Source organism: Sycon ciliatum, chromosome 7 (genome assembly GCF_964019385.1).
Source record: "Sycon ciliatum chromosome 7, ocSycCili1.1, whole genome shotgun sequence".
Classification (NCBI taxonomy): Eukaryota; Metazoa; Porifera; class Calcarea; order Leucosolenida; family Sycettidae; genus Sycon; species Sycon ciliatum.
The window spans coordinates 31,318,892-31,328,282 of NC_088649.1; the positions used below are offsets into that span (position 1 = coordinate 31,318,892).

The window sequence follows — 9,391 nt, forward strand, 5'->3', positions numbered from 1 at the left end:
AAATGACTGAGAAAATGTTCTCGCTTGTAACGCCATGGCACTGAGAGAGGGACAGTGAAACGCCTCCTGTAATGTCTCGGATAAAAGCAGATGCTTACTGCCATATAAGCCAGGGTTAAAATAATGCTTCTATTCAAACATGCTTCTACGTCAAAATCCTCAGTCTACCCGCTTGTTTACACGTTTGTGTGTATGTGTTTGCGTGTATGTGTTTGCGTGTGGTTATGTGCGCATGTCTTGCACTCTCAGCCAGCCGCTACGATTGTTATCCAGGTTACGGCGACGGGTCTTACTTCATCTCAAGACTACACTATGTCCCCACGAGGTTTGGCAAGAACTTCAAGGAAGCTAAACATTATTGTGCGAACTACGGCATGAGCCTTCCAAACGTCTATGAGAGATTCTGTGTGAACAATTTCCTATCTCAACAGTTGGGGACTGGAGGGTCTGGTTGGATTGATAGGCCTTTACTAAACTCATATGCCCTTGTAAGCGGACCGTTGCCAGGTGGCCGTCCACAGTGGATGCACTCCTACGAAAAGTTGATGATTGTCGTCTGTTCTGTGCGCAGAGTAAGTGATACTGATAGTCACCATTCACCCGTGTAGACACACACACACACACATGCACGTGCACACATGCATGCGCACACACGCACACAAGTACACACCCACACACAAAAACACACATGCACGCACACATACACATACACATACACATACACACACACAGATACACACACGTAGATACACACACACGTAAATACACACACACACACACACACGCGCGCTCGCTCATGGCCAGTAGAGTGAGTACTCACATGAATGTTATGGAAATTGCACTTTTCCTTGCGCCGTATTCAGGGTATCTAGTAAGACCTGGTGATTATTGATACACTCGTGATGTTGATTATCCAGGGTGCACTGTTGTCCATCCTGGTGGCACCAATCCATGCCCATATTATCCCCATCGTATGCTGACCCTGAAATATCAGACGGTTTTGGGTGAGACCTCATGTGTTTTGGACTCTTGGTGAGGATGCACGTGGAGCTAAGAGTATTTTTGAGTGTGCTTTACCATGCTTGCCGGCCTTTGAGTGTGGAGTGGCGTTAAATTAACTCGTTTGTAATGCTTACCTTCTTTCCCCGGTTTGTTTTGTCCGTGTGTGTCTGTGTGTGCGTGTGTGTGTGTGTGTGTCCGTGCGTGTGTCTGTGCATGACTCTGTGGATCTGCTGCAGTGAGATGAATGCGCTGCCTCTACATTGTTGTGGCCCTGTGTATGTTACATGGACGCTCGTCAAGTTTCTTCCCGAACTGTTTTGAAGAAGAACGTGGAGTCGTGCAGGGGTCTCAACCTGCAGCAAAGACTCTGTGATTTGCGCTGCAGCCTCTCTGGCGAAACCGCGGCCGGGCTGCTCCACGCCTAATCTTTATGCATTCTTCGTTTTCTGCATGTTATTCTGCTCAATAATTATTATAATCTTTTTCTAGACCCACATCATTTGTATGGTATGCTGCTGCTGCTGTTGCTGCTGCTGTTGCTGCTGCTCCTGCTTGGAGGATTGCAGCAGCTATCACACTGTGGCTTCAGACTTTCCAGAGAAGCATTCGCCTGCCACCAGTTCGACCGGCTGGACATGCAGGTGGCCTACTCAGATGTATACAATTTGAGCCGTCAGATGCAAAAAGGTACCTTATGACGTTTTGCACGCAGTTGAGCCGGAAAATCACGTTCGAAAAAGTATTTTCTGTGAATAGGTCATCGATAGTCCGGATAGTTTCCAGGGTAACTCTATGATGAATTGAGATTTTTGGACCTGGTTTTTTGCATGACACTCTCCTGACCAGGTAGTATCTGAAACAATCGTCAACTCAATTTGGCCAAAAATGTCATATAGGTAACGGTACCTTTTTGCATCTGACGGCTCATTTAAAATAAATGAATAATGTAATGAATGTCATAGTGTAACTGTAGGTAAACCGTTCTTCTACAACTGGTGCCGTCTTCTGACGAGATACAGTCACCTTTAGGTGTAGGAGTTCCAATGCTCACATACATACAAGATCCTGAGTGGAATAAACAAATTATTCGTCTCTACCCGAGTTGCTTGCTTTGTGTAGTGCCGAGAAGGTTCCTGCTCAGCTGAACACTGATACACATACCGTCGACTCCCCTTATAACAAACTCCCGTATAGCGAACTTCATGATTTTTGTTCACTCGCACATGTTGTCCAGGCGTCAGGGGCCCAGCCTCCCTGCCCATCCGACCCGCCACACACAACAACGAAACTGAACTAAGAGTTCTACATAATTTCCTGACAAGACGGAGACGGACAGACAAGAAGACCGGACACGACGAGGTAAACTGATAACTGAAGTAAAAGGCTACCATATCATCTCTAATATAAGCACGGTCCTTTATTTTTTCAATTTACCTCCGCCCGGTGCTATTAATGGAGACGTTCCTTTATTGGAGACTGTTCCATTATTATTTCAACCTTATTTCAGAGGCATGTTGCCATGCCAAATTCATGTCAGACACCCACATTTCAGGGTTTTTTTTCGCCGGTACAGATAATAAATTTACACAGTGTGCTTATAATGGAGACTGAGCACTTTATTTTTTGAATGCCGCCCCAAGGTGTTCTATTATTGGAGAAGTGCTGTTATTGGAGACTGTGCTTATATTAGAGATAATAGGGTAATGCTAGCTAGAGAGGTTCTGCTATACGTGAAACGCAGAGAAATCACGTAGGCCCAGGAACTCTCTTCGCGTTCCCGTAACGTAAAGAAAAGCTGTTCTGCTTTACGTTCTCGTAGAGAAGTCACGTGAAATGTGTACTCAGACAATCCCTTCCATATTTGGCAGTTTTCTGCCTTCACGGCTTCAGTTGATCGATACCCAGCCGATCCATACGCATTTTCTCTGCGTGTACCACAACGTGGAGAACCTAATCTCCGCGTTGAAATCTGGAGCCAAAACCCGCGAAGCCGTAGACTCTAACCCAGACACCTGCTCTCTACGTGATTTCTCTACGTTTCACCAAGAGTACATAACCCCCCAGAGTGTGCAACTCCCACATACCCTGTTGTCCCGACAGAATTTCAAGTTGACTTCATTATTTATGACGAAATGCTCCTTGCAGCAGTGATTTACAACATGTGTACGGGTGTCAACGCATCACACGTTTTTCTTTGCAATAATTTGTACAGGATCGATCGGCTTCGGTCAACCACAGGTTCCGGATTCGTCTGATAATCCGTGTACAGTGCGCATTGCATCATCAAAATGACGTCAACTTGAAATTCTGTCGGGACAGCACCCATAGTGGAGTTGCAGACTCTGGGGGGTTATGTACTCTTGGTTTCACGTATAGCAGAACCTCCCTATTATGGCAGCACATGATTATGAGCATGTGCGCAATGACGTAACCGTCACTTGGTTCATGTACAGAAGACTGCACATGCAACCAAAACAATGCAACAAGGTCAAGATATACCACTACAAAATAAAACTGAAGAACAACATAAATAAGCCGTGAAAAGTCGTTCACTAATAGAACCAAGCACTACCACCAAGACTACCACTACCACCAAGACCGACTGCCGATGCGCAGATACCACCGGAAACAGCATATGCCGACGACGCTGACTTCATATCAACGTCCCACACATACCTCCGTCAGCTTCTGGCACTTGCAGAGGACATCTTCGACAAGTGAGACCTGAAAGTCAATGTAACTGTTTCTAAAACGGAATGGGTCAGGATGTACCTTGAACCAGTTTCAGAAGCAGAAGTGCACCGTGGTCAAGAGCAATGGAGAAGCATCAGGACTCTGGGCTCTCTGTTTGGCACTGCACAAGATGTGACACGCAGGATTGGTCTTTCTGCTGTGGCATTTGGTTGAATCAAGAGTACATAACCCCCCAGAGTGTGCAACTCCCACATACCCTGTTGTCCCGACAGAATTTCAAGTTGACGTCATTATTTATGACGCAATGCTCCTTGCAGCAGTGATTTACAACATGTGTACTGGTGTCAACGCATCACACGTTTTTCTTTGCAATAATTTGTACAGGATCGATCGGCTTCGGTCACCCACAGGCAGTCCGTGCGCCAAGGGGTACTCAAGGGCTGATTTTATTTGCAACCGCGGGAAACGAAGTCACCAAGACGCCTTCATTTGAGGCTTTTGGAATTGGAGAATTTATTGAATTTTAGGTATGGCTCTCGTCCCTTCTAGAGAACTAACCAAGATGCTGTGGGGCAGAAGGAGACTTCTTTGGCTCCGTGAATACACTAGCTATGCGGTGGTCTAGTTAGTTTGAGTGTGTGGTTCGTATTCAAAGTGTTCCAAGCCGCAGTTCACTCGAAGGTCATCGTGGATACGTCTGCACTTGAAAATCAAGGCTGGAAAGGACTGCCTGGTTTGTCCGAACGGTATGTTTTGCACTGAAGGCATTTTTGTATGAATTGTTGAAAGTGTCTACTTGTTCGAAATGCAAAAGAGATGGTCGTAGATCCTTGGCCCACAACACCCCACTAAATAAACTATGACCTGTCGTGAAATTATGTGAAATTGACCAACACAATCATCCACAAATTATCCTATGCCAAAGTACTGCAAATGCAAATAATGGCATCCCTTTACCTAGGTCATGTTTGTAGGGCCTTATGCCACATCTTGGCATGATTTCCTCATGCAAATCGTGTGCCTAGCTTCGAAAACACATTGCGCTAAGGGCCGAATATATACCTGTGAATCAGAACAACAGCACTCACTAATGCTTTCATGAGTGGTGATGGTCAGCTGAAAGGAAACTTCTATCCATCAACTCATAAGTAAAGTAATGACTAATCTCCTTGCTGCTCATGTGGTTCCTTCGTATTTACATGTATCGTAGAGTACCGCCAGAACGCCCCACCATCTCGTCCTTTCGGGGTCGTATTGTGGAGGTGGTCTCCTGTCTGTAGGTTATACGACACGAACTTTGTACACATATTGCACGTTCTGCAGACAATCCGTACCTTCGAGCGGACACGAGCTCCACACCTGCTTAGTGTGACCTTAGTACGCTAAGTTGCTCACACTGTACGAACTTCGTTGCACTCTGCCATACGATTTTCCTTACCCTGGCTGTAAAATCTGTCGCGGCATAATCAAGGTGGGGCGCTCTCGCGGTACTTTACGGTATGTGCGCCTCTCTGTGTTCGGTGAATGATTTTGAATATTTGCGCACGACTTCAGGATAGTGCACATTGTGTGGATGTACCTGCGTATGTAATCCTTTCATGATTTAAAAATTTGGAGCCGTGCTTCTCATCACCGTGGACAAGTAAATGTCGGCCAATTATATAGCGTTTGGAGACTTGCACAAGTACAGTTGCGTGTCAATTATGCGGCACCCGCGGAATAAAATGAATATTCTGGACGACTGAAGCTACAAAGCCATCTTGTGTTAACAGATCAAAAAGACAGTACTTCGAAGTACCTGTATTTATCACTAGTATTACCCTGAGACAGTCGTGCTCATCTCTAGAGACTGGCTTGTATTTAACTCTACGTAATGGCAACTTTCATGATGCTGACTGTCTACATTCACTTGAAGTAGGACTATAAATACTAAATATAAGGTCTGTAAGCTGTCAGTGCGGTGCTGTTGGATACCCGACATGCCATGTGACTGACCGCCAGATAAACGACATGCGATTGTACCAGTCACAGTGTAGCTGGGTTTTCACGAAAAAATGAAACTTATACGATTGTGAGAAAAGTTCAGAAACCACACTTACACATACACACACGCACACACACACACACACACATGCGCGCACGCGCACACACACACACACACACACACACACGCGCGCACGCGCACACACACACACACCTGTCCTGTTCTGTTGAGCCACTACCACAACTTGGCACAAGGATCGCATCGGCCCCAAAGGGGCAGTAGAGCAAAAGTGAGAGGTGTTGGCTTCGAGTTCACCTATCTCTACGGTGAACGCAACCTCGATCGAAAGTCATGCCAAACGGATTATTTTATCTACCACGCGCGTGCGCGCGCGTGCGCGTATACAAAAGGAGGAAGGATTACTTACTCTCCCTGTATGATGTATCTGTTGTATTCGTGAACAATGTCATTGATGTTTTTCCATGCATGTTTTTGAATATGCGAGCATAACTTCCAACATCAAGCACATTCTTGCTTCTCATCAGCATGTTCAAGTTGGGCAGTTATGTAGCGTTTGTTTTACCGGCTGCGTTTGTTGGTGCTTGCAGGTCATTGGCATGCTGTCTGTTTCACAGAAGCTCGTGTAACAGGTTCAGCGTACAGCTATGAATGCAATGCAGCGTGCCGAAGCCACTTCGGTATGACGTGATGCCTAATTTCCTGGTTGTACCAAAATTGCGAGTATGCAAGTGATCGTCAAGCCTTTCCCCTGTACAGTAGCCGTCTTGCCTTGTTACGCCTGGTTCTGACTCTGCGTTCTCGTATACTCCATGCAATGTTACAAGGAATACTGCTCCCTTCTCAAGCAATTCATTGGCAACAAAACGCTCGGCTATGCCCTGTAACTTTGCAGTGCGGTTTGTGCTTTGTCAATGTTGTGTACCAGTTCATGATCTGTGCTTGCTGGTCTGTTTGTTTTCTCTCGCACAATTGAGGCGCTGTAGCACAGTGTACAGTGTCGATCATCCTGCCCAGGCTCTGATCTCACGTACCACAGTACGGTTTCTCTTGTTGCTCACTGTAATGTGCATGATACAAGCTACTTGGTACTCCATCATCACCTGGTGCTGTTGCTGCCATTGTTGGACCCTGCTGATATCCTTCTCGCAATGCCCGAACGTTGTTCCAACAAATGCACAACTCACTCTTAGTTGTCACATTCGGTTTGGTCTCGTTCTAGTCTTTCAAATTGAGTGAGTGCGTAAACTTGTATGAAGTGGTGAAGCAAAAGCCGTGCGCCGGCAAACATTCAATGTCCGGGTGTAATGACGCACCAAGGCCCCGGGACTTGCGTCCAATTCCTGAGTGATTTTTGTGTGCCTAGCCTCTAGGTATCATACCATATTTGTTTGGTTCAACCGTTTTGGATGCCCACTGCAATACCATTCACTGTATTATGTGTGTATGTTATCCAAGAAATCTCCCATATTTTTGGGTGGACAAACCTCGCCATAAGTCAGTAACCTGGCATTTTGCACAAACAGAACTCCTAGGATATCAGCGCCGTCTCAGTACCTGGGGACAGTTGTAAAGAAAAAGAAAAAATACCCTTGGCCCACAATGCCCCACTAAATAATCCGAAGGGTGTCGCGAAGACGACAATTTCCTTACCTTTCTTTCGTGGACGAAAAAAGACACTTCGCTTCGTCCGTTGCGCATGAAACGAAACATGAGGGTAGTGTTTATCAATTAGAATGGGTATCATGCACGAAGGAATGGCGAAAAGGTACTATGCTCGAGCGCTGGTCGTCGTCTTGTTTGTCAATTTTGAGTCCCATTGAGAATTTTCTTCTCCAGACCTCTCAAATTTCCCGCGGTTGCAAATAAAAGTGCAACTTCTAGACGACTTTTTTGAATTTGGCGCACGGACTGCAGGTTCCGGATTCGTCTGATAATCCGTGTACAGTGCGCATTGCATCATCAAAATGACGTCAACTTGAAATTCTGTCGGGACAGCACCCATGGTGGAGTTGCACACTCTGGGGGGTTATGTACTCTTGGTTGAATGAAGGCGATCTGGTTTCGGCGGCAACATCTACAAACTAACACCATGGTACGACTCTACAACGCATACGTTCTTCCTATCCTCACGTACAATATTGGCTGCGCACTGCGCAGGCCTCTCTAAAGGCCGATTCACAATACAACTTTCTGCCACGCGACATGCGACTTGCGACACATGCGACGAGCTGCGACAGCGACACACGGTTCACAATATTCTTCGTGTTTGCGACATCCTCATGCACAAGTAGTACTATGCACGTGCACTGCACGTGCACCCAGGGTCGAAACTGTACTCCGGGGTACTTCATTTGTGTATGTCGCGTGTCGCATGTCGCAAAAGTTGAACTTTCTTCCACGACAGGTGCATTGCGACAGCTTGCGACAGCTCACAACTGGCAGTTTCTTGTCGCAACTGTCGCAAATCGCGTGTCGAGTCGCAGAAAGTTGTATTGTGAATCGGCCTTAAGGCACTGGAGGTTGAAGACTCCCTGGATAAGATCCATCGCAAGCAACTTCGGCATATGTTTGGTATCTTCTACCCTCGTGTCGTGTTGAATGATGACCTGTATGAGCTTGCTCACACTGAGCCAATATCCGCTATGGCAAAGCGAGCGAGATGGCGTCTGCTTGGACACATCCTACGCCAGCCATCATCGACACCAGGCAATCAAGCAATGATTGCATACGCATCAATGGAGGACGCTGTGAGGCACAGGAGGGGAGCTCCAAGGTCCTGTTTGGTCACCACCCTCCAGCAAGACGCCAAGTTCACCGCCGTCGCATTGAAGACGAGCCGGTGGCATATAGTAGAATGACCCCCGTAGTGGAAGGCCCCCCCGGTCATTGTACTATATAGTAGATTGCCCCCGGGGTCACTCTACTATATAGTACAACGACCCCCCCTCGCACGGCTGTTACGGGGAGGTCACTTGGCAAGATGGCGGCGACCTGTAGCAACGCCCCTGGCAACGGAGGTCACACGGAAAGCGTGGGTACGCTCATCGCATTTTTCAAATTTTCATGATCATTTCTGCAGAAAGAAAAGGTTCTGTCACTTCGAATACTTGAAATAGTACTTTTATGGATTTCGTCTCTTCAGTATCTCGCTCGTCAAAAAATGTTGTTGGAGGCAGCCGTGCTCCGCGAAGTGCAACGGATACCGCTCAGTAGCAGATAAAGGAGATGTGCTTCGCAGGACTCTTTCGCAAAATGACGACCTGCGTCTCGGATCGGAGGAGAACTTTTTGTCAAGTTGACTCAATCTCCGGACAGCTATAGCTGTTTCGACCTTGTTAGGTCTCATCAGCGGAGTTCACAGTGTGTGGCCGAACAGATCAGCAAGAATTAATTTCAACCCTGTTACAGTGTTAGGTCTCATCAGGGGAGCTCAGAGTGTGTGGCCGAACAGATCAGCAAGAATTAATTTCAACCTTGTTAGGTCTCATCAGAGGAGCTCAGAGTGTGTGGCCGAACAGATCAGCAAGAATTAATTTCAACCTTGTTAGGTCTCATCAGAGGAGCTCAGAGTGTGTGGCCGAACAGATCAACAAGAATTAATTTCAACCCTGTACAAGGAAGGACATGGCACTCGAGAAGGTGAAGCTTAGGAGTCACATAAGCCTTTTGCGCGTTGTACAGATGTACGAA

General features: G+C 46.6%; 1 long non-coding RNA gene across 1 annotated transcript; it reads left to right on the plus strand.

Moving 5' to 3' along the window:
* The first annotated feature begins 4,233 nt into the window (after window positions 1-4,233).
* Window positions 4,234-6,890, plus strand: LOC135820664 (uncharacterized). Its single transcript, XR_010554171.1, has 2 exons — window positions 4,234-4,442; window positions 6,289-6,890. It is a non-coding gene; the product is annotated as an uncharacterized LOC135820664 (long non-coding RNA).
* The last annotated feature ends 2,501 nt before the right edge of the window (window positions 6,891-9,391 follow it).